Source organism: Tursiops truncatus, chromosome 15, assembly GCF_011762595.2.
Source record: "Tursiops truncatus isolate mTurTru1 chromosome 15, mTurTru1.mat.Y, whole genome shotgun sequence".
Classification (NCBI taxonomy): domain Eukaryota; kingdom Metazoa; phylum Chordata; class Mammalia; order Artiodactyla; family Delphinidae; genus Tursiops; species Tursiops truncatus.
The window spans coordinates 26343508-26368147 of NC_047048.1; the positions used below are offsets into that span (position 1 = coordinate 26343508).

At 41.1% G+C, this 24640-nt stretch overlaps 1 protein-coding gene across 6 annotated transcripts in view; it reads right to left on the bottom strand.

Annotated features, from left to right (window-relative positions):
* Nucleotides 1-24640, bottom strand: part of MRTFB (myocardin related transcription factor B) — a 281350-nt gene that overhangs the window by 149055 nt on the left and 107655 nt on the right. The window lies entirely within an intron of this gene.

Consider the following 24640-nt stretch of genomic DNA (forward strand, 5'->3'; position numbering starts at 1 on the left):
TGTCTCTAACGGCAATGATAAAACAAGACAAAATTGCCAAAAACAACCTTTTCAAAACTCCAGAAATTGATGAAAGGCATATACCAAACGGAGAAGCATTTATTCAATAAAAAAACTACTGAATCTTCATTTAAAAAAACATATTCTGTGGCATTTTGCAAATCACATCTATTTGGTAAGGAGCTCACTGCATCCAGAATATAAAGGATTTAACATTCAAAATAAAAGACAAAAAAATTCCAATTTAAAAATGGGCAAAATATTTGAATAAGCATTTCACAAAAGATATACAAATGCCTGATAAACACATGAAAAGATGATCAGTATCATCAGTCACTAGGGAAAATGCAATTAAAACCACAATGAGATACCACTTGACACTAGAATGGCTACAGTAAAAAAGACAGACAATAAAAAATGTTGGCAAGGACGTGGATGGAGAAACAGGAACCTTCACACAGTGCTGGTGAGAATGTAAAATGATACAGCTACTTTGGAAAACCATTTCATTTGGTAGTTCCTTAAAGTGTTAAATATAATTTTACCATGGGGGCTTCCCTGGTGGCGCAGTGGTTGGGAGTCCGCCTGCCGATGCAGGGGACACGGGTTCGTGCCCCGGTCTGGGAAGATCCCACATGCCGCGGAGCGGCTGCGCCCGTGAGCCATGGCCGCTGAGCCTGCGCGTCCAGAGCCTGTGCTCCGCAACGGGAGAGGCCACAACAGTGAGAGGCCCGCGTACCGCAAAAAAAAAAAAAAGGTAATTTTACCATGATCCAGCAATTCCACTCCTCATTATCTAACCAAGAGAAATGAAAACATAAAATCCACACAAAGATTTGTAAACAAGCGTTTATAGCAGCATTATGCATAATAGCTCAAAACTATAAACAACTTAAATGTCCATTAATTAGTGAATGGATTAACAAAATGTGGTATATCCCAATGGAATATTATTCGGCCACCAAAAAAAAGGAAAGAAATACTGATATAACACAAACAAAACCAAAAAACATTATGCTAAGTGGAAGAAGCCAGATGTCAAAGAACACATGTTGTATGATTCCATTTATATGAAATTTCCAGAAAAAACAAATCTGTAGAGGCAGAAAACAGATGAGTGGTTTTCTAGGGTTGGAGATGGGAATAGGGATTAACTGTAAATGGTCAAAGATTTCTTTTTGGTGTGATGAAATGTAAAATCAGATTGTAGTGATGGTTGCCCAACTCTGTAAATTTACCAAAAACCATTAAAGTTTACACTTTTACACGAGTGAATCTTATGGTATGTAAATGATACCTCAATAAGGCTGCTTTCAAAAAGTATTGTAATCTGTGTGTGAATGCTTATAGGAGCTTTATTGATAATTGCCAAAAACTGGAAACAACCCAAACATCCTTCAGTTTGAATGGAATAAAACAGTGTGGTGCATGTGTATCGCAGAACACCACCGAGCAATAACAGAGATGAGCCACTGACAACTGCAACAATTCAGGCAGAATCTCAGATGTGTTATGCTAAGTCAAAGAAGCCACCCTCAGAGGGCTTCAGTACAGGGACGCTGCAAGAAAGCCAAAGCTACCGGTACAGAGAATGGATCCCTGGCTGCCAGGAGTGGGGCTGATACCAAAGAGGAAAACAAGGGAGTTTCAGGGGGATGGAACTGTTCTGTATCTTGACTGTGGGTGTGGTTACACGACCCTATATATTTGTCAAAAATCAGAACTGTACGTCAGAAACATTGACATATGTGTATATTAAAAATAAATTTAGTGATGCTGTATAAGATTATTCATTGCAGCATGATTTTTAATAGCAACCAATCAGAAACAACTCCAGTCAAGAGCAACAGGGAACGGGTTAAATAAATTACTGTACATCCATACAATATAATACGACACAGTTGTAAGAAAGAATGAGAAGCTCTCCGGGTAATAGAGATGTGGAAAGATATCTGATTTATTGGTAAGTGAAACAGTGAATTAGAAAAAGAGAAAAAGAATATAAACACATTCATTTTTGCTAAAAAGAAACTCTGAATGAAGACACAAGAAAGCAGTAGAGCCGTTTTCAACTATGTGAGTGAGTGTGAATGGGGTGCGCAATGCGGTGGCTGCTGCCAGAGGTGAGAGTGGTTTTTAGTATTGTTTTATTATTATCTTTGAACATGTGAATGTAAAAAGGAAACAAATCAAAACAAAGAATTTTGTGAATATTGTTCCATCCTCCAATATATACATACTCTCATCGCTGTGTCATCCGAAATTTGTTTGCCTTTTGTATATTCTTCTTAGTCAGTGATTAAAATATTGAATTGAAGAGAACTAGGGAAGTCCTTGCAATAAACTAATAAAAATCTTTCTTAAATTAATGTTAATCCATTACCACGCACGATCCCGACTTCATGAGTTGCAATGAAGCTTAACTGTGGGCGAGTTATTTAACTTCCCTAAACTTCTTTGTAAAATGGGTGTAAACGATATCTCCCTTGCGGGGTGCAAATTAAACGAGGCAATATATGTCAAGTGCTTGGAATCGTGCTTGGCACTGAGCAGGCATTCAATAATTGCTCATTGCCTTCGTTTTTAGTTATGGTTGCTTCCTGGCTGATGCATTCATCTAACCGTCACAGCATTCAGCTCGTATTTCATGAGAGACCTTGTCATACAAGACCTGTGGTGGTGAAAGCTTTCTTCTGTTTGCTGGGCTGCCTGGGTTCAAATTCCAGCTCCGAAATTTTCTAGCTGGTGGGCAAACCACTTAAACTTCCAAAGCCACAGGATCTTTAGTTTAAAATGGGGGTGGCAACGGTACTTCTTTCACAGGATTCAAGGGAGAACTGAATGGAGTTGAGGTGCAGAGCAGAGCTTTGAGCACATAGTAAGTAGTCAATAAATATTAGAAATTGGTACTATTATTTTGTCTGCCACATTCCTGGTTCCCTACTATGTGAAATAACGCAAGAAATATTGCAATTATTATCTGAATTTCGTAAGAACTTCATGCTCTCATTTCTAGCTTCTCTTGACTTCCTAATTATACTTCAAACTTCCAAATAAAAAGTTTATTCCTACCAACTCTTCTGACGCACATACACACACAAACATTCTGATGAATAAATGATAATAGGGTTTTTAAATTTCCCTAACACAGGCATAATACAGGCTAGCTCTAAAAGTAACAGAGGTTGAAATCAATATTCATATTTTGTATTGTTTTCTCTAATATTTGAGATTTACCAGGTTTTGGATTTCTAGATACTTGGCAATATAACATGGCTGTATATATATACACCAATTTTTTTCTGAAAGAAAAAATGAAACAAAACTAGGTACCCAAACTAATCTTGGTGATTACAAGAATTTGCCAGAGTCGTCGTTTTTTTTTTAAGTACCATCAGTAAAATAAAAGCTGTCTATGTACTTTTATTCCTTATAACACTGTTATCTCTTTAGCTGTTTCCTAAAGTAGCCAGAAAAGTTCAGGATTTAGAATTTAGTCCTTGAAAGTAATTGTTTAGGGCTACAATTTCTGTACTGGAAATGACTAAACCAATGCAGGGGAAGGAGCTTGGGTTTCTGTGTTCCGCAAGCCCTTTGTTTTTCAAGCAGCATTATTTTAATTATTTCCTATAAATATATCACTGTCCTTAAGAAAAATATTTTTCAGATAAAGATTAAAAATCTTTAATCATCACTTGGAAATGACCTCAGCATATTACAAACCTTCTAAAACAGATTTAGTGCATGAAAACCCATTTGCCAAATAAGAAAAGCAACTATTATATGGAATTTCATTAATCAAATTATTTTAAGAAGAAAAAGACTTTAAGAGTTTTTATCAGATGAGCGGCAACAGAGTATTTTCAGAAAATTGTGGGAGATATGGTAAAAAATCAAAACAACAACAACAACAAAAAACCTGCCATCTGGAGAGAACTGAGGTGTTAGCCAGAGAGGGAGTCTGCTTACCCTCACCCACCCCTACTGCTGCCCTCAACTCCTCTGAGGTTCCCCCTCCAAGCTGCCCCTGTTGGCTGACATAACCATTCTTTCTTTGCCAGGCCAGGATTTCCATTAAACCTTGGGTAGGAATTAAGATTTCCTTTCGAATCCAAGAGAGACCCGGAACCCCAAGTATTTATCCCCAGTGGAATTCTGACCATGAAGCAAAGATGGCCTTTCTGGAAGGGCTGGGCAGAGGGTAACAGGTACGGCTGTTACATACACCTGCCCCCAGGTAGAGGCAGCTGCCCTCGCCAACTTATCTGAGGTAGACAGCAGTGAGCAGACACCCCTGTTAGCACGACATATAGTCTCTTTCTCCTTAGCACACTGCATGGTTAAAGACTGTCAACCTTAAATGGTCCTGGAGGCTGCAGGTAAGTGATTCTAGAGAGGTCTTTATCTGAACTGCTAAGGGGATTCCAGTAAGTACCAAAATACAAAACAAAAGGCAGATTTCTCAGTTTTGAACAACTCAAGCCCATGCACACCAGCAAAGTACTCAAAGAACACACGGTGGGGGGGGAGAAAAAACAGGGAAAAGTGTAGTTATTTTTTAAATATTTATAGAGAAAAACTGAAAATAATCTATTGACCATCAGTAGGTTAAATAAATATTGGTACATTCATTTCACTGAAATTATGCTATAACAAAATAAAAACCACATAGAGCTATACAAACTGAAAAGGGAAAATGTCTATGATATATATATATATATATACATATAAAATTAAGTAGAAAAACGTGGCTACTGAACAGAATGGATTATGTGTGCAGATAACACACACACAGAGCAGTCAAGAGAAAGAATGGGGCAGGTAAGGAGAGTGGCATGTAGGCTGCAGCCAAGGGCAGGCAGGGAGAGTGTGTGTAAGGCGGGCTGAATGCCAAAGAAACAGAGAAGGTGAGAGGAGAAGAGATGGGGCAGGAGACAAAGAAGGAGAAGAAATGGGCAGGAGGCAAAGAGAGATCAAGTGATGCACAGGGACAGACATGGAAGTATACACTCTAAATGGCTATTGCTCTGAGTGTCCCATACAGTGGCCACTAGCCACATGTGTCTATTTAAATTTAAAATCGTTAAAATTCAATAAAACTAAAAATTCAGTTCTGCAGTCACACCAGTCACATTTCAGGTGCTCAGCAGCCACATGTGATTCAGGGCTACTGTCCTGGCAGCACAGGACAGAACGTCCCCATCACTGCACAAAGTTCTACTGGGTAGTGCTGTTCTATACGCTTTGGTATTGTGTAAATTTTTTAATAGTGAGTGTGTTGTACTTTTCTAGTCTGCGAAGAAAATAAAGATATTTCCACTTTGGGAAAAAAACATGTTTTAGGTTTTTTTTCTCATTCTGTACCTCTTTTAATAGTTATTTTTCAAACACCACAGAAGCACCAGAGGTTTCATAAGGGCTTAATGACCTTTATTCTGCCCATTTTCTCCAAGTTATTTGATTCTTACTAATTCAGTTCTACTTAACAAGAGTTCAGATGCCACCAAAAGAAGGAAGACAACGACATATATTTGGAACATCGTGACATTGCTCTCGTTCTCTAAAATCTAAAAAAGGTTATGTTACTCATTCTTAGTAGAAGCAAGCACAGTTGACAGAAAACCCTCTGCAGTTTAGACAAACATTTTAAAGTGAAGGTTTTCTTCAAAAGAATAATAGCACTTAAAAATAGTATTCTTTTTTTTTTCTGATTCAATTCAGTACAAAGTAGAGAAGAAAAAAGAAAACCAGCCTGAAGCTTAAAAAAAAAAAAAAAGTGCCACTTTAACTGAAAAAGAGAATGACAATGCTAAGAATCAGTTTTCAACTGAAGGCTGTAACATCAAAGTGGTGAATGTTCATAATAACCAGTTCCTCAGGGCTTTCTCATGTGATAGAAGTTTGAAGCATCTGGTGAGGTTTTAAGCAGGTAACATTTTTAAAGAAAAGTTAATAGAAAGGTCTCCAGAAAAAAACATAAGGCACATGTACAAGTTTGTGGGGAATGCACAGGTAATACCATTTTGAGACCCTGAGTGCCCTCTGAAAAACCAGACTGCTGCTAGAAGATTGCAGCCCCAGTCCCTGCTGGGATCCCCGTCAGTATCCAGTAACCCACAGGGTCCCACGGCAGATCTAATCTGTGCCCTGAAAGTTCTCCTCAAAACCCTCCACAGATCACCATCCACCTACTTTCCTAACGCAACCACCCACTAGCCTATCACCAGACCTTAAATTCCAATCATAACCATCTATTCAAGGTTCTTACCACAGGGTCATGCATAATATGTAAAGATATAAAGCCACAGTGATTAAGACAGTGTAGAAGTGACACATGGCTATACTAAGGACCAGTGGAGCAGAGCCCATGCATAGTGAGCGATCTGGATACAAACAAACAATCTGGATACAGAAGACAAAGTGGCATAACAAACCAGTGGGGGAGAAGACGGACTCTGCAATCAGAGACGCTGGCCCGTGCAACTAGTTTACATTCACATGGAAAATTGTTCCCTATCTCATACCCACACACAAATAAATTCCATGTGGATTAGACTTATGCTGAAGAGCAGAACTCTTCTTTTGGAAGAAAATACGGTAGGATCTCTTTACGACCCCAAAGTACTCAGAGTACAGAGGAATTTATTAAACATGGTATAAAAAGTACCAACCATACATGAACAGACGAATAAGTATGACTTGATTAAAATGTAAAACTTGTACCCAACAAAGCACACCATAAAGAAAGTGGAAAGATAAGCCACTGGGAGAACATATTTGAAATGCAAAGTATCAACTAAGATAAATAGCCAGAATATATAAAGTACTAAAGATATACAAGGCGGAAAAAATCAAACCAATAAAAAAAACACAAGTCACAAAAGAGAAAAAAAGAAACATACAAGTCACAAAAGAGGCAACTGAAACAGCCAAATAAACATAAGAAATGATGCTCAAACACACCAGAAATCAAGGAAATGCACTATTTCAAATTAGCAAAAATGTCAAAGTCTGGCAATGCCAAGGCTTGGCAAGGATACAGAGCAACAGGAACTCTCAGACAGTGCTGTTAGGGGCTGAAATTTGTACAACTACACTGGGGAATTATCTGGCAACATCTAGTGAAGTCAATGATGCACATGCCCTATGCACCAGCAATGCTACCTCTAGGTACAAACCCTAGAGAAGGTCTTAAATATGCTCAAGAAGACATGTTCACAGTAACACTGTTTAATAGCAAAGCATGAAAATAACCAAAACTTCCACTGACAGAGAAGGAATAAACTATAGTACAATCCTGGAATACCATAGAGCAAAAAGGAAGAATTACTGCTACACACTTCTACACAGATATAGCTCATACATAATGTTAAATGAAAACTCAAGTTGCGGAAATATATACACAAGATCCACAAACTACATACACTGTTTATTAACACATATGCATGTAATGTTAAGTAGAAAGCCAAGCATGGGAATGACACACACCCATTTCAGGATGATGGTTCTCTGCATAAGGAAGATGGGGAAATGTCAGCTGGGAGGGTACACAGGAAGCATCAAATGCGATACACGTGCAATATTTTATTTTATATCGTCTTAAGCTTTTAATGTAAAGCAAAGGTAGCAAAATGTTGAAATTTGACTAAGTTGTTTAAAGATTATATTATTCTCTACACTGTTCTGTATTCATGAAATATTTCAAAAGCATGAAGTAACTTGTATTTTAAAGAAAGAGAAAAAGCAGCAGAGGCTGAAATTTATCAAAATGGTTGTCTTCCGATATTGAGCCCCTGGCTATGGATAACTTTTCTTCTTTCCTTCTTAGTTTTCCATATTTTCTAATTTTCTTCCCATAAGGTCAACCCAGATACTTCTAGTCCAATTTATTCTCTCCCTTCTTACTCCCCAAACCAACACCGTACTTTGTTGCTCCTTTGGTACAGACTTGGTATTGTAGTATGCACTGTCTCCTGCACTGGAATATGGGTTCTTGGAGGGTCCATCACATGCATTCTCATTTTTACAAAAATTATGTACTGTGCCTACAATGCACCAGATACCATGCCAGGAGCTACGGAAGGATAAATGAACAAAACCTACGCTGTTCCTTCCTCCATAGAGTTATAGTCTCAAAGAATAGAAACATTAAACATAGAAAAAAACTATTGATGTATAATTAAAAACTGTAATACTATGAAGGAAAAGAATAGGCGCCACGGGACCACATAATAGAAAGGCCTAATGTAATTTACACTGGATATAGGAGAAATAGCAGTATGCCAGGAAGGGAGGGGTGGAAGGGCCTCCAAGACCCACTAGTGTCTTTCCTACTAGCCTGAAGCAATGATGGCGGGGGTTGCTTCTCACCCATAGCTGTGCCCCCTACTTTCATGGTGCTTTAACAAATGCTTCTTGGTTGGTTCTAAGAAGCCTCTGAGCAATCAGGAGATTCTGTGCCTATAGCTCTAACGCAAGAAAGAAGTCCTTGGGGGATGGCCCAAAAGGCAAAAGAAGCAGTCGTCCAAAGAGGCAGAACAGAGTCTGAGCCCACTGTGTGGTAGCTCAGTTCCTCAGAAAGCACCTGCCATATATTCTCTCATCCTCCTGTCCTGAAAGAGCTAACCTTTCTCTTCAACCTTCCAGCCACCCATCCCCTTCCCTGCGCAGTACCTTCATCCCCTAGTTACTCAATTCAATACATTTAAGTGGACCTACGTGTGCCAAGCTAGGTTTATGAAGGTCCACACAAGCATAGCCTCTGCCTCAAAGAGCTTTCCTTCTAGACCAGTGGATCGACTGGGGGTGACTGTGTCCCCCGGAGGACATTTAACAATGCCTGAAGACATTTCTGGTGGTCACGTGGGGCGGAAGGGAGAGGGTGCTACTGGAATCCAGGGGGTAGAGTCCAGGGATGCTGCTAAACAGCCTATATGAGGCTCGAGGACAGCCCCTCCACAACAAAGAATTATCTGGCCCAAATGTCAGTAATGCCCAGGTAGAGAGACCTGGTGCAGGTTACTTAGAACCACGTCTATAAGTTGACTGCTAAAGCAGGGCAAATGTCAGAGAACGATGGCCAGAGGCCAAGCAGGTCGAGTGTCAGAGGCCTAGGAGAATATTAAACACCAGGTGTTAAAAAAAAAAAAAAAGTCAATAGTGCCGAGGTTACACAGGTGTATTTTTACAAAATGTCAATAGTGTTGAGGTTGAGAAACCTGCTCCAGAGAATTAGCACCATTATTACATCACAATGCAACAGGAGTACAAGGTGTACAAGGAGTACAAGTACAAGGAGTACAAGTACCAGTGTACACCTTGTGTACAAGGTGTACAAGGAGTACAAGTACGAAGGTGAGGAGGTATCTAGTATAGAACCAGGGGTAAGAAAGATTTCCTTGCAAGTGACATCTAATTCAAAACCTGAAAAACAGAGTGAAGTATGGGGTGAAAGGACAGAAGCAGGATAAAGCAGCTTCCAGACAGAAGGTACAGCCAGTAGGCAAGGGACCATGGAATAGAAGAAAAATGTTCATTTGATGGGAACATGGGGAGTGGCTATGGAAGGGCTGAGGAGATAAACGGGCCCAGATCATACTGAGCTTGCGTGACGGGTTAAGAAATGCAGACGTTCTCTTTAGGGCAATAAGAAGCCACCGAAAGGATTTACAGAGGAGGGATATGGACAAAACTTGCTTTAGGACAACCGCCCCAGAGAATGAACTGCTAGGGAACCGAGTAGGAGGGGCTCCTGTGGTTCAGGTGACAGAGGCGTGGCTTTGACCGCATGGTGGTTCTGAGGGCGGAGGGAGGCACTAGGGATGCTCACACACAGGCTGTGATGTGCACCTATCACAGTCCTCCAACTAGCCATTCCAGAGCCCTCAAATTCCAAAGCTAAGTTTTCTGCAATTCATCTGTGGCCCAGCCTACCCAGAATTATGTGGCAGCAACACCAGAACCTGAACTGACTTGAAGCTATTTATAGTACATTTATCCTATTTAATGTGAATGTTTCAAGGCAGAGGATTAATGTTTGACTGCAGGATGCTGCCCCAGACCTCACTGGGTAGCATATTCACTTTTTACAATTCAAAGAAGTCTGTATTCCAAAATGCAGCTGGACCCAAGGGTTTAAGATAAGGGATTGTGGACCTCTATACAAGGTGCTGAATAAACTTTTGTCAAACTACATGAAATTAGGCAAAGTAGGTTACTGAATTATTATTTGTTCAAAGTATTTTTCTAAAAACAGTATGAAACTTCCAGATACCACATATATACATACACATAATTTGGCATGTGATCCTAGCAGAGTCACAGTAGTGGGATTTGGGGAAAGAACTTAAAAAAATTATTTCACAAAAACTTATTTACTTCACAATTCCTCCTCCTGGGATTGCTGCACAGAAGGAAGAGTAGGTATTATCAGTAGCAAGAACCAGATCTCCCTTTTAGTAGAATAATTCCAAGTAAAGCCAGTTGGAAGTTAAAAGAGACTTGAGGTCGCCTTCCTAATCGCCGTTAGCACAGCCGCAAACACATCAGTAACTTGCCTGACGCTTGCTTGATAAAGGAGACCTGGCTGTTTTGTACTTGGGCTGAGTACTGCAAATACGAACAGCTGTGTCAAGTGGTCAGAGGCCACGGCTGCAGGGGCAAGGAGGCACTCACTCTCGTTCATTCATTCCTTCATTCAACACACGTCTGTGAAGAGGTTTCTGTGTGCCCGGCACTGTTTGTTCTAGATGCTGGGGATACAGCGTTCATGAGACCCCTCAGAGGTTATGGATTCTACAGGGGCACACGGACATGAAGCATACAATTACAATCAGGTGTAAAAAGTTATGATGGGAAAGCATAATGACAATATACAGCAGAGGGACCAAATGTAGTAGGAAGAAAAGAATCTAGAAAGACCTCTCTGAGCAAGTGATATTGAAGCTAAGACCTAAAGGATAATTAAAAATTATCTAAAGGGATCTAAAGAGAGTAAGAAATTGAACTGAAGCAAACCAGAAAATTGGAGAAAACCAGAGAATAGAAGACAATAATGCCTGAACTCAGAGACTGCAGCCTCGAGTGTAGGCTCGAAAGAAGCTATTACCCTGAAGAAATCCTACTGGAAATTGGACTACATTTTCTGATGTTCTGGAAGGTACTTTGCACTTAAAGATAGAATAAACGTGGGAAGTGGGGTTTAAAATACTTAAACATTTATTTTATGCTTATTTAGACTAAAGGAAAACAACCCTTCTACGTAATAAAATACACCTAAAATGCACTTCCAACAGATAAATTGAATAGTTGTATATTGGAACATTTAGAGCACTTACAGTGAGTTTGAATAATAAATTAGGTCATCAGCAATATGCTGCCAACTCTGTAAAGCACTATGGTCTGGCACGGTATTTTAAAATAATAAATTTACCAGAAACATAATTGAGATATTCAGATGTCAACTGAGAAGGCTTTGGCAACGTTAAAGGTTCCAACCACAAATACATCAGTGTAAGTCATGTTATATTTTGAACCTATGACAGTTTGAAAAGCAACTGCTTGTATTCTACCCCAAAGACCCGAAGGAACCAGCCATCAATAGTAGCTATTTTTATTGAGAGACTCATTACTCCAGGCCAGAGTACCAGAGTTTTAAAAACTAGTGTTAGTACATTTTCGTTCTATCTGTGTAATACTTTTTATCCTAAAAAAAATTCAAGAGATTTACTAAACCAAAGGCACTCACATTTGACTAGATACACCCGGGAGAATTTGGGGGAAAAAAATCAAGCTTGATGTAAGAGGAGGCAATAATAACTCACAACTGTTACTCAGTATCTTTGTGGGTATTCTTTTTTTTTTAAAACCATCTCCTCCCCAGTTTTTGTTAGGGTCATCTACTGACCACCCAGACACTCCTAAATTCCTTGCTGACTGGGCCTGATTTGTATTTTTTCTTTCTATGTAATCTCTGCCATCATGCTAGAGGAGCTGGAATTCCCTCTAATTATCCACTGTCCCAGTAATTCAATTTCCTCAACAACAGGAACCTTCCCATTCTCTCCAACCTCCCACAAGAACAATCACATCCTAGACCCATCTTAGAACCTGAATTCTGGAACAACCTCCTGTGATGACACTGTTTCCTCGTGCCTCCTGTACCTGTCCCATCACCCCTCCTTTCATCCATCCATCCATCCATCCAACCATTCATTCATTCTACATTCAACTACTGTTCACTAAATATCTGCCTTTTGCCAAGTTCTGTTCTAGGTACAGGTGGAAAAGCAGTATTAAAAATTAAAATATAACAACCCATATAGAAATCTTTGCCATCATGGAATATACAAATAAGTAAATAAGTAAAATATGTGCTGTCAAGTAGTGATAAATGCTGTAGAGGAAAACAGAAAGGCAGGGAAAGGGGTGTGAGTGCTTGGCAAGAGGACACCGTTTCCAACAGGGTGGTCAGAGATGCCCCAAGAAGGAGACAGCTGAATGACCTAGCCCTGAAGGAGGTGAGGGTCAGGCTACAAAGCGTGCCCTGAGTAAGATGGGGATGAGAACACCGGCTTCTACTGTAAAACCACAGCTCTGGCTGCTGGGCTGAGAGCAGACCCGGGAGGAATGAGAGGAGAAGCAGGAGACCTGGATGCCACCTGGCCTTGTTGCAGCTCTTTCACGTGGTGCTGGTTGTCCCTCCCACAGCCCTGGCGCTACTGTGCTGGAGGCAAGGTGGCATCACCCTGGTCATCACTGTGGTTTCCAAACCATTCTCTCCCTCCTCCCTAAGTCTCTCGGCTTTGAACGTCATATCATGAGACTCTGTCGCGACTACCGTGGCTGCTGTCCAACAATTCATCTTTCCTCAGCCACCTGTCCCCACGATCATTCGCCAAACCAGGACTTAGCCTCTGGCATCACAATTTCTGGCACCTACCCTCTGACTACCACCTCTCAGATTCCCAGCTCACTTTCTTTCAAATGCTGGATCCAACAATCCGTTCACCTCCTGGGGCCTCCACGCCACTGACCCCACCACCATTTTACTGCCCCTCATACCTTGATGGTCTCTCCCCTCCTCTACGTCACGGTCGGGCACTCAGCTCCACTACTTCTTTGCGCCTGCTCGGCAGACCCTCAGTGCTGCTTAAACCCATGCCACACCCACTCCACACTTGCCCCTGAACAGGGAAAAACCGATGGGCGGGAGGGAAGCCGAAAGCCAGTGGAGCAGCGCCCTTGGGCAGGTGAGAGGATGGCATCCTGTACAGAAGGAATGCCTTCGACGTGAGTGGAGAACTGCACGCACGGTGAGGGGGGAAGGCTGGGTGCGGGGCACACATCTGACGGGTGCAGGTCCGGCAGGAAAAGGTTGAGGATGTTCTCTTATGGCTGCTTCTCAGTGAATGGGAGTGAGGCCATTAAGTGACTGTGAGGCAAGGAAAGAGGTGTTAGAGGATCGAGAAAAGGAGCAACTAGCAGAGTGAGAGAACGAACACATGTGGCACATCCCTGAGGCTGCAGCTCCTCCCTCTGCTAAGTTAACCAGCCCCTCTGCCCTCACTTGCCTCTGCATCCAGCCCAGAACTGGGTGCAGGGCAGCAGAGGGATAGAGCCACTTCAACAATTATAATATCCAAGTCAGGGTTTCCCCATGTAGATCCCTAAAACCAAGCACTGCTGAACAAATTCAGAAAACGAAATGAGTCCATCACAAACTCATGATAATTCATTTCAACTGGATTCATGTTTTTCAGTAAATACTGTATTCACCTCTGGTAAGGCCCATCCCAAAGCCCAAGACAGGTGGTGGTTTTCTACTTTCTTCAAGTCCCTAGCTTCACGCCCCCCACCCCCGCCCCCATCATTCAGCAGATGAACCTGGCTTCTATTCTACTGAAGGCAAAGGCCACTTGATGGACGTGAGCTTCTTTAAAATTTCCTTTCCCTATGACTGAAAATCTGTGCATGTTTAACCTCTACCTGTCCTCCCCCCTGGCTCCTGAATGTTCTTTCCTTCATGCTATGGCTAAACCACCTCTCTCTCTACCACTCCCATCTCCAAGCTACTGAGCTTTATTCCGTTACCCTACCTTTCTTGCATCTTGAATTTGTTAAATGTATAGGTTATGAAAAGAAAAAAGTATTCCAGATGAAAGAAACAAAATAAACAAGTTATACAGGCAGGAGAGAGTACGGAATGCTTATGAAAACAGTGCTAAAACCAGTCTTATTACATAGTGGGGTGTGTTGGAAAGTGGTAGAAAACAAAGTTAGATGGATAGGGTGAGACAAGATTACAGAGTATCTTACCACAGAGTGTCAGGCTGATGATTTCTAAACGAGAAAATGCTCATGATGAAAGTAGGATTTAAGGGAGATAAGACCCACAGCATGGGATGGGATGGTTTGGGATGGGAAAGGAGGGATTTACACTTGGACCAGAAATAGGATGGGGGTTGGAGGAAAGGAGGGCGAAAGGCAAGAGCGTGAGGCAAACATCCTGACGAGCATGGTGAGAGCCTAGTCAAATTCGGAGGCAGTGAGAAAGATGAAAGGAAAAGAAAAAAGACATTTCTCAGAGAGAAATGAACAGAACCTGGTGACTGACTGCGTACTGTGGAACAATTTCAACCCGAATTCCAGGAGAGGGGCTGTGTAACTGTCACAAGATGGAAGACACGGTGCTACACTGGTGAAGTTCTTAGAATGACAGCATTTGGAGGCTGGTTTGGAGGCTGGGAGGGGCCAGGACTTCTGAGATCATGGGATTCAGCTCCCTCACTTTACACGTGAGGAAGCAGAGGCCCAAGGAAGTGAAGTGATTTGTCTGAAGTCACAAAACTAGTCAGTCGCTGACAGAGTGGGGACTGGACCCCTGTCTCCTGTCTGCCTCCGGAGCTCCTTCCACGACAGCCCTTCCTATTTGCCCACTGAGACCCTTGGTGCCACACTTCACTGACAAACACTACACGATGGAACTAGCCACCTGGCTCTGGCCTCTGCAAATATCCAACCAGAGCTTCAAAGCTGCTGGACTGACTCCATCCAGGACCTTCCTGAAGATAAGCCTGCCTTGTCCTTTCGTGGGGAGCCCAGCTCAGGCACTGTTTTTAACTTTGTAGTAAGTCTCAGGGCAACAGAGTAACTAAGACACAAGCCCTACTCTAAGGGTCATTAAAATGATTTTGAGAGTAAAGGGCAAACCATACTGACCCTTATTGTTTCCTTCTTCCCCTCCTATTCTGATTCAGTAACAGAATTTCAGACCCTGTTTGCCTCATCCGTGATGGAAATCTTGTATGATTCCTTGGCAAAGACCAGAATTTATGTTTGTTATTCCTCATACTGTCAGTGCATAGAACTCTGCTGATAACAAAATGTAGCCATAATATTTCTAGCAGGCCTTCTACATATTTTCCCAGACAATTAGTAAAACTGGAGTTTCTAGGTAATTTGCTAGTGAACTTTGAGCCTTGACAGAAGTTAACATGAATAGAGCTTCCAGTGTTTTATGTAAACCAAGCACGATTACTACAAAAATACAGACAAGTTGGCTATCTCATTTCTTCTGTGTCAAGAAGAACTTTCACAAGCTACCACGGACTTCAGCAAGCAGATACTTATCCATACTAAAGCAGATATTTAGAGAGGACTGCCTGAACTAACTGAAGTCAACAGATAAAGCGGAATAATTTTACAGCAGAATTATTTAGTATTGTTTATTTTTCTCCTCTTGCTATTGCACAGAGTGCAACGAAAAAATTTTTAAAAAGAAATTTAAAAAACAATAAAATACGCCAAATCCTTCTTTGGGAAAACTGACAATTCTGTGTTTTCAAGGACAGATTTTCAAAGTACTAGTCCCTGCAGTGATGACAGTATTGGGATTAAAATGTACACAATTCAGGTATCAAACATGACCCCTTGGTTTGTTTATGCTTTCTTCTGACTATTTCCTCATACTATTCGTTTTGGAATTTATTTTTTTACCACATGCTTTGAGCATCTCAAAAGCTTAAACTGAGTACATCTGTTTGCTTCGCAGCTTCAAGACATGCCCTTTGTGACTAAGTGGCAGGTGCTGTTCAGTTTATTTTCATGCACGTAAACGAAGCCCTTGAACTTGGAGTGAGGAAAAGCACTCAGCTTAAAGTTTAGAAAGGAAGGAACTACAGAACAGCTTCCTTTAGAACAGCCTGCTTTTTCAGCTTCCTGTATGAAAATAGTATTGTATTTTTATAGAAATTGCAAAGAAACAATGAAGAAATTATATTTAAGCCTTTAGACAGTTAAGCTGCAAATCCTTTAAACAATTTCTTCCAATAATTTTGATATTTAAATCAAGCCAGGAACAGAAAAAGAAACTAATAAAATAGAAATGTGGTACACAGTTCTACAATCCATTAAAATGTATTATACATATTTCAGATTACTGTAAGGACTTCACATTTTCTTATAGTAAAGAACAGACATTAAGACTCTTGGCTTTAAAAGTCCCAAATATCAAGCTACCGTAGTACTTGGTAGAGATGATGGGACAAAGCTGTGCTTTGTTGGTGTAGTTGCTGCTATTGTTGTTATGAAACTTTTGACTGAAACACACAAGCACACATACACACACCAAGTTTATTATTAAACACAGCTTTTCAGACTCTAACTGAAGGAGAGATAGGTGAGTATTCTCTTTAAAAATAAAAATAAACGCGTTCAAAATATTGAATCTTAGGGGACACAGAAGTAGCCCCCCCGCCTCAGGGTACAGGCCTTAAATGTTGTCTCCCAAACTTCTAAGAAGTGGCCAAGTCACCCACGGTGCCTTGCTTCCGTGGCCGTCTCTCTCACACGGATTTCAACAGTCAACGTACACAGCCAGAAAGCCGTTCATGCAGTCCATCAGCTCTAAGTTCCCTCCGTGCGTAATTCAGTATGTTACTACTGTGCATTTAGGAATTTTTATCAAGGGCTGTTAAATGAACTCAAGCTTATAATGAAATTCAACCTCCCATCCTCACAGTATTCTTTTCTGAATATTAACCTTTCATCATATTCAAATATTCAAGATTCAAGTGTGTTAAGAGAATTCCAAACACTTGGACTATGTACGAAAGAGCAATACAGACATGCGACACTATAGATACTATGGTTCCCTGGATATCCTTTAACCTGCCCCAGTCCTACCCCTTCATAACATCCAACATCAGGGTCAGCAGTTATTTCAAATCCAGGGCTCAGAGAAGCATATGGCCCTCGTCAAGGAGACTGAAGCCAGTGGACAGCAGCTGGACTCACTGTAAGCTTCCACTCGGGAAGCACTGCAGCTCACTGCTGTGCCCTGGACCCCCTGAAGTAAAGGGCTGCCTGGAGGAGAGGCAGTGGTGGCAGATGTTTGGAATGAGAGCTCAGGGCATCCTGTCTCTGCCTGGAATCAGACACTTGGAGAGGACAACAAAGGAAAGTGTGTCTTGTAGAGTTCCCCAAGCCCCCTGCTATGCCCTCTCCTTGGTGTACTTTGCCACTAACCTTCCTGCACCTTCCTCTCCAGTAACTGCACCCCATGTGCAATACACTTACCTGTTTACCTTTGTCTTTTCACCTGCCCGTAAGATTCTAAGGTCACTGAGGTGAGGAGCTCTCATCTTTACATCTCTGTGTTTATCCCTTGTTTCTAGCAGAGCAGATGGTGCAAGGCAGTTTGCTCTTGAACTTTTTGTCGGGGAGTTGTTAGAGACCAAAACAAAGTCCGACTTCTGGCAATGTTCACCCCCTCCTCAACTGCACCCACCTCCTATTCTATACTTAGCACTCACTCCTATATCTGATCAAAAACTACTATCAGCAGAGGATACAATAAGTCCCTTCATTCTAAAAGAAAGATGACAGATATGTGGTTGACCTCTCAAGGGGCCCTGCAAAATGATGGAATTTCAATTACCCAGATGTGAATGGGAGACAGAATCCAGGCGGCAGCTCTGGAATCACATCATGGGGGCAACTGCTTCCCTCTTACATCCAGCAGGTCCACCACACAGAAAAGTTTTTCCGTTTTTTCTTTTTTTCTGAGTCATCGGTAACTTTGGTTCTGCCTAACTGCTATCTCTACCCTCTGTGCTCTCTCTGGTAACTATGCCTATACCCCCTTGAAGAGTAAGTGGGCCACATAAGTAACTATACAAGCAGACCTCGGAGGTACTGCAGGTTCAGTTCCAGACTACCATGATAAAGCGAATATCGCCATAAAGCGAGCCTCACGAATCTTTTGGTTCCCCAGTATATATAAAATTTATGTTTATACTATAGTCTATTAAGTACATACTAACATTATGTCTAAAAAAATGTACATACCTTAATTTAAAAAATATTTTATTGCTAAAAAATGCTAACCATCATTTCAGCCTTCAGTGAGTCATAATAACATCAAAGATGATTGATCACAGATCACCGTAACAAATATAATAATAATGAAAAACTGAAATATTATGAGAATTACCAAAATGCGACACAGACACCAAGTAAGCAAAGGCTGTTGAAAAAATTGCACCAATAGACCTGCTCGACGCGGGGTGGCCACAAACCTTCGGTTTGTAAAAAAATGCATTATCTGCGAAGAGCAATGAAGTGAAGCGCAGTAACACAAGAGATGCCTGTACTTTAATTAATAGACTGAACATGTGCACAGACAGCCACATAGTACAGTTCAGTGTGCACTCGCTTTCTGTCAGATTTTCCCATTTTCATTCTCAGCTTAGTTGGACACTGCCTGAGGATAGGAGCTGTGCACACTTCCCCACATGGAGTCCCAGCCCAGTGCGGAGCACTCGGTCACTACTCAACGGGACACTACGGACAAGCAAGCGTAGACACAGAACCTTCAGTAACAAAAAGCATTCAAAATTGCCAGACGGCTAGCATGAACATTGATAATGTTGACGCTGTGAAACAGCAATTCACGTTTACCTAGAGCTTACTAAAAGCCAAACTCTGAACTATGCCCTATTCACAAATAGTCTCTCGTTTCATCCTTACAAGGTCTAGAGAGGTTAAATACCTTGGAGTTGCACAGTCAAGTGGGGCAGCTGGCTGGCTGGCTCCAGAGTCTACATTCAACTGGCTCATGAATTCAAAAATTTAAGACTCCCCAAATATTTACTAACAGTATGTATAGTGATTAAAAACAAACAAACAACTCTTCACCTCTTAGCCTCTATCCAGGCAGTTCCTTTGTGGGAACACAATCCTCATCCCACCTCCCTGTCTACCAGGAAATTCCAGACATCCTTAAAGTTACCTCAGGTACTCCCTTCAGCAGCCCTCCCGTTGCACCTTGCACACACCAACGTTCTGTCAATGGTCCTGCTCTGGTCCATGTGGCTGTTTACTATTTCCCTACAAGAATCTGAGCTTCTCAAGGCTGAGAACCTTGTCCTTCCAGCTGTGTACCCGGGTCTCCCACACAGTACCTTCCACACAGCAAGTGTGTGGTCAATATTTGTTCTTGAAATAGTTGTAGGAGTAGCATTAAGATTCTTAGTTTTCAACATCTATCTTTCACAGCAGATCTGTATAGAGATCTACATCATAAATTTCAACTCAATAATTTAAATGTGATTCCATAGCAACTAGGTAAGTTCTAACTTGAGGTTCAACTCACTGAAATACTTCAGTCATCTGCTTTTGTTCTTAGTATGAAGAGAGAGAATGACAGCTTTTAACTTTCTGTAACTTCCTCTCTCTTTAAGAACACTCTAGCTTTACCACTAACAATAAATCAAAACAATTTTTCAAACATAACTAGACTATAATTTCCATAAACAAAGGGACAGAATCTTATTACTTCATAAATCTAAAATATCTATTCAAGAACAGTACACCTAATCAGGCCATAGCTGTATTTCAGACTCCCACAGACCAAAAGATACAAATTGTGACATTTTATTTTTAAAGTAACAAATGCCACTCCTTTCTGACAACTGACTTTTTATAAAATATGTCATGGACAATTCTATATATAAGAAAGAGATTATGGAGAGACCTCTATGGGCTAATTTAAAACATGGCCGGGGCTTCCCTGGTGGCGCAGTGGTTGAGAGTCCACCTGCCGATGCAGGGGACACGGGTTCGTGCCCCGGTCTGGGAAGATCCCACATGCCGCGGAGCGGCTGGGCCCGTGAGCCATGGCCACTGAGCCTGTGTGTCCAGAGCCTGTGCTCCGCAGCGGGAGAGGCTACAACAGTGAGAGGCCCGCGTACTGCAAAACAAACAAACAAAAACCGAGTACTGCAAAACAAACAAACAAGAAACAAAAGAAAACAAAAAAACATGGCCGAAATGAGGCAATGGGGTGTGGTGGCGGTGGAATAAGACATCCTCTGAAGGCCTCTACCAGCTCAGTCATTTTAACTCAAAGGAAAGGAGAAATGGGTTCAATTTTTCATTCTTAATTAGGCTGCTTACTTTCTGAAAGTTTGCTGATTTCCATAATATTAAATTTCAATGTCTGGGCATTCATTCACATCTTATTTTTTCTTTTTTAAAAAAAATACAAGGTCTCCTTCCTCCTAGCCACTACCTTCACTCCTAATTATCTGACCAACAAAAAGCACTGCTGCTACCTTGACAGTCCTAAGTCCTTAAAAGGATAAGATGTTAAAAGGATAACAATGTAGAGATGTAAATACACCTCAGCTCAAAGGCGGGCTAACTATACTCAGCTATAATTTCTTCAGCATGGAAGCCATAAAACATAGTGATTACCTACCCTAACTAGGAAAGCTGTCCAGTGAATGGGACAGCTACCCAGGGAAAATGGACTGTGGTACCTAAGTCCATGAGTTAATTAAATCTTAAAGGAAAAGCTCTCATCTGAAATTTACTAAGTCTCTCATAGCTTACATTTAAAAACCTGTCTTTTTCAAACTTCACCACTGGAAATAACTGTGTGCTAACAAAAACAATTTTCATTTTTTTGGTTTTGATTCTTTTTGACAAATGGGATGCTCTTTGATTTGTAAGGTGAAAGCCCAACAATTTAGTTAATGAAGACTTCAAGTAACACTGACACATTTAAGAGCTAAGATTCAGCTAGATGAATAGACTAACAGAACTTCACTATGTTGTCCTGCTGAGTGAAAAATAGAGAGACATCCATCTACTCCATGAGCCTCATTCATCACATTCACTCGTCAGGTTGCTGCTGCATCTGATGAACATGAACTTCAGGAATAAGTTAGGAGACTGTGTCATGTAGCTCTGTGAAGTCTCTATCAGAATCTCTAAGAAATGGTGAAAAGGGAAGAATGAGAAAATATGCTCAGCCCAGATAATTCAAACAAATTAGGCCTTTACAGGTTCCTCCTGATCTGAATAAACAATGTTCAGTACCCATCGACAGATGAATGACTAAAGAAGATGGGGGTGTACACACACACACACACACACACACGATGGACTACTACTCAGCCATAAAAAAGAATGAAATTTTGCCATCTGCAGCAATATGGATGGACTTGGAGGGCATGATGCTAAGTGAAATAAGTCAGAGAGAGAGACAAGTATCATACGATATCACTTATATGTGGAATCTAAAAAATACAACAAACTGGTAAATAAAACAAAAAAGAAGCAGACTCACCTATATAGAGAACAAACTAGTGGTTACCAGTGGGGAGAGGGAAGGGGGGAGGGGCAGCATAGTGGTAGGGGGTTAAAAAAAGGGTTATTATGGGATTATATGAAATCATGTGTGAAACTTTTGAAAACTGTAAAGCACTACAGAATTTAAAGAATCTTTCATTCAATAAAATAAAAAATAGACTAAAAAAACCAACCAAATAAACAAAAACAGACAATCTTTAGTCTTTCTGGCTAAACTTTGGTTCAGGACCTCGCTGTTCTATACCATGTCAAAATTCATTTGTAATCTGTTCTGTTTTTCTCCCCCATTCTGGTTCGAGAACATCCTTTGAAAAGAAATTGTCATCCATTAACTAGGTAGACTATAAATTAAATAATACATATGTCACGTCATCATGCGATTTCATTGTTTTTTCTTCCAATAATAATCATGGTTTCTATGCCTCAGCATCCAGAAACTAGACAGAACAGAAGTTCTGAAGGGAAGTTAAGTATCACCTGATTGACAGCAGCAGTACTTTAATCCTCTTTCCTATTCCATAGTACGGAAAAGGGGAGCAGGGACCAGTGCCTCTTTAAAATTGCTACTCTTTCAATCTCAATTTCAGCACCTAAGTCACTGCAGCTTTGCTGGACTGGCTTTGTGAAGGTATTGCAGACTGCAGCTGCAGCCAGCTGGCCTATGTATGTGCCTAATGCAGAAGTATAGTTTTTTGCTATTGCTGTAAGATTCCGTTCTCCTACCTGAAGCAGCGGAAATGGGAATTCATGGATGTATCCCAGGGTTCCGCTAAAGCCCCTGGATCGAAGAAGCACAGAGCAATAGGGTGTCAGTAATACTAAGGGTGTTGATGACACTAAGAAAACCCCTGAGCTCATTCTTGTAGCTCAAATGTTTCCTTAGTAAAAACAAAGAACAAAAACAAAAAAATGAGATGAGGCTTGAACATGGAAGAAGAAATACTTTTGTTAGATAAATAGTGTATTCTTATCGTTCTCTGAATGTAATGCACCAAACTCAAGGCTTCCTTCCAAACACAATTTCCCTGAGCACCTTTAATCAGGCTTTTTGCTGGGTGCTGGGATATGGACATGATCAATTCCCTGACTTTAAAGTTTGTTAGGAAGACAGACAAGAAAGCAGAACAATCACAACATGGTGTGGTAAAGAACATTAGATGAGACAAGATGTGATGGGAGCATGGGAGGGAGGCATTTTAACACAACTGGGCAAGAGGATCAGCAAAGGGATTCCAGAGGAAAAAGGAATGGAGCTAAATCCTAAAAAGTAAGAGAGGGGAAGGACAGCAATGTGAGGAAGGAGGGACATTCCAGCAAAGGGAGATTATTTGCAAATGATCTCTCTACACCAAGACTTCTTACCACTCAATGGGAAGTCCTCAATTAGAGGAAAATGCACATTCCAAAGTACCTATCATGAGAGAAAAGCGAGCACCCTCCCCTCGCCCCCCCCACAATGTTATATAAACTTCAAGACTTGAGAGAGAGAGAGAGAGAGAGAGAGAGAGAGAGAGGGAGGGAGGGAGGGAGGGAGGGAGGGAGCCTGCGCCAACACTTGTTTTAGAACATACTGTTTGCTGGTCACATCGTTACAAAGTTTGAGGTCAAACAAAACTAAGAGCTAATCTTTGATGGTTTTAAAGTGATTATCAATGCATGGACATTCAGTTACGTTTGTTCAATTAGAAAAAAATTATAATTCTAAAAGTAGATTAAAAAAACGAAATGATGCCATTTGCAGCAACACGGATGCAACTAGAATTATCATACTAAGTGAAGAAAGTCAGAAAGAGAAAGACAAATACCATATGACATCACTTATATGTGGAATCTAAAATATGGCCCAGGACTTCCCTGGTGGCGCTGTGGTTAAGAATCCGCCTGCCAATGCAGAGGACATGGGTTTGAGCCCTGGTCCGGGAAGATTCCACATGCCATGGAACAACTAAGCCCGTGTGCCACAACTACTAAGCCTGTGCTCTAGAGCCTGCGAGCCACAACTACTGAGCCCACGAGCCACAACTACTGAAGCCCATGCTCCTAGAGCCCATGCTCTGCAACAAGAGAAGCCACCACAATGAGAAGCCTGCGCACCACAACAGAGAGTTAGCCCCCGCTCCCTGCAACTAGAGAAAGAAAGCCCGCATGCAGCAACGAAGACCCAACTCAGCCAAAAATAAATAAATTTATAAAAAAATAAAATAAAATATGGCCCAAATGAACCTATCTACGTAACAAAAACAGACTCACTGACACAGAGAACAGACTTGTAGTTGCCAAGGGGGAGGGTGGATGGGGGAGGAAAGGACTGGGAGTCTGAGGTTAGTAGATGCAAACTATTTCATATAGAATAGATAAACAACAAGGTCCTACTGGGAACTATACTCAATATCGTGGGATAAACCATGATGGAAAAGAAGATAAAAAAGAATGTACCTATGTGTATGACAGAGTCACTTTGCTGTACAGCAGAAATTAACATTTTAAATCAACTATACTTCGATAAAAAAATTAATAAAAAATAAATAAAAGTAGAGTGCATGAGGTGGAATCACTTTAGGAAACAACAACTCTAAGTAGCTTATCTTCATATTACTCTTAATTATTTCCTCTAGTCCTTGAGAAGAGGAAAATGGGTCCCCTACCCAAAGTAGTATTAAACATCTGAGTGATAACCCACACATTTTCTCATTTAAACCACACCAGAAGAAAAGTACCATTAAGCTAAACTCGTGGTTACACAGAGAGCAAAGGAAGGAGGGTGCGTTAGAACTCAGGTTTTCTGACCCAGGAGTCTGGGTTCTGGTCTTGACACCATCACAGCTCGCTGCTTCATCCCATCGCTGTTTTCTCCTCTACAGACTTAAAGGATGGAAAATTTGATAATTTTGAGAAGCAAACAGTTAAAGGAGTAGCTTGCTCTCTCAACCGTATTTTTTTTTTAAAGGCTCAGGTTCACATTGCTGCTTTTTTTTTTAAGAAA